We start from the raw sequence: 1,632 nt of genomic DNA on the forward strand, positions 1-1,632 counted from the left end.
CCTGATATTCCCTGTTCTAAGTTCCCTCCCAACCCTGACATTCCCTATCCTCAGGGCCCTCCCAGCCCTGACATCCCTTGTCCTCAGGCCCCTCCCAACCCTGACATCCCTGTTCTAAGGCCCCTCCCAGTCCTGACTTCCCTGTTCTAAGGCCCCTCCCAGCCCTGACATCCCTGTTCTAAGGCTCCTCCCAACCCTGACATTCTCTGGTCTAAGTTCCCTCCCAGCCCTGACATTCCCTGTTCTAAGTTCCCTCCCAGCCCTGACATTCCTGTTCTAAGGTCCCTCCCAACCCTGACATTCTCTGTTCTAAGTTCCCTCCCAGCCCTGACATTCCCTGTTCTAGGGCCCCTCCCAGCCCTGACATCCTGTTCTAAGGCTGCTCCCAGCCCTGACATCCCTGTTCTAAGGCCCCTCCCAACCCTGACATTCCCTGTTCTAAGTTCCTTCCCAGACCTGACATCCCTGTTCTAAGGCCCCTCCCAACCCTGACATTCCCTGTTCTAAGTTCCCTCCCAGCCCTGACATCCCTGTTTTAAGGCCCCTCCCAGTCCTGACTTCCCTGTTCTAAGGCCCCTCCCAACCCTGACATTCCCTGTTCTCAGTTCCTTCCCAGCCCTGACATCCCTGTTCTAAGGCCCCTCCCAGTCCTGACTTCCCTGTTCTAAGGCCCCTCCCAACCCTGACATTCCTTGTTCTAAGTTCTCTCCCAGCCCTGACATCCCTGTTCTAAGGCCCCTCCCAGCCCTGACATCCCTGTTCCAGGTTCTTCCTAGCTTCGCCATTCCCAGTTCTAGGTTCCACGGTCCCTCACGGCTGGCACACCATACACGAGGTCTTGCAGTCGGACATACATTGCGCATGCGGGGGTGGGGGGGACGGGGCCGCCTCGGGCTGACTGCACTGCAGGAGGGAGAAAGCTGCTCTACTGTGGGACCAACCATTTCAAGTTCCGGACCCTTACACCCGCCTCCGTCGCTTAGCAACCGCGGTTCGATGACTCGGTGCTCGATTCCTTCACGCTGTCTCTCCTTCCCCTGGGGTCCCTCGCCGCGCGCCGCTCCCCGGGGGGGGGGGGCGGCGGGGCGCGGGGGCGGGGGGGGGGGGGGGGGGGGGTGGGGCGGAAGGGCGGTTGGGGGGGGGGGGGAAACTACGGGAGGGGGTGAGGGGAAGGTCTGAGAGAAGCGGAGACGGAAGAGGCGGTGGCAGAAAGGCGCTTTGTTGGGTGCGGCCCGAGGGGAGGCTGGAGGTGGGGGGGGGGCCTTGAGAGTAGGAGGTGTTGGGCTCGCGGGGGGAGGGTTAGGTGCCAGGTCTTCGCGTGTTGGGGGAGGGGCGGCAACTAATGCGCGTGCGCGCGTAGGTGGGGTGGAGATTGTAGCGAGGAGGCGGGGTTTTCACCAGCGTCCGCGGGCCGGGGAACAAAGCGGAACTGGCACTCGCGCTCCTTCCCTGACGCTGGTCTGCGCGTGCGCGGCGAGTGGGCCGGGCTCGGGGAGGAGCCACCGCGGCCGCGGAGCATTGGCTGTACGAGCGCCCTCTCTGCGCATGCGCGCCCGCGGCCATCCCTCACTCCCCTACCCCGCCCCGGCGGGGGCCGGAGGATGCGCGAGCAAAGTTAGCTTAAAAAAAAAA

At 63.3% G+C, this 1,632-nt stretch overlaps 1 protein-coding gene across 3 annotated transcripts in view; it reads left to right on the forward strand.

Moving 5' to 3' along the window:
* Positions 1 to 1,194: 1,194 nt before the first annotated feature.
* The window catches only part of PRDM4 (PR/SET domain 4), a 41,926-nt gene continuing 41,488 nt past the window's right edge, over positions 1,195 to 1,632 (forward strand). For 2 of the 3 annotated variants that reach the window (XR_003570143.1, XM_027873773.1), the window contains exon 1: positions 1,195 to 1,225. The gene's annotated coding sequence lies outside the window, so the exon portion shown is untranslated. The remainder of the gene's footprint in view (positions 1,226 to 1,632) is intronic. The other variant, XM_027873783.1, reaches the window with a different exon arrangement.

This window comes from Vombatus ursinus, unplaced genomic scaffold (assembly GCF_900497805.2).
Source record: "Vombatus ursinus unplaced genomic scaffold, bare-nosed wombat genome assembly UNPS02003292.1, whole genome shotgun sequence".
Lineage (NCBI taxonomy): Eukaryota > Metazoa > Chordata > Mammalia > Diprotodontia > Vombatidae > Vombatus > Vombatus ursinus.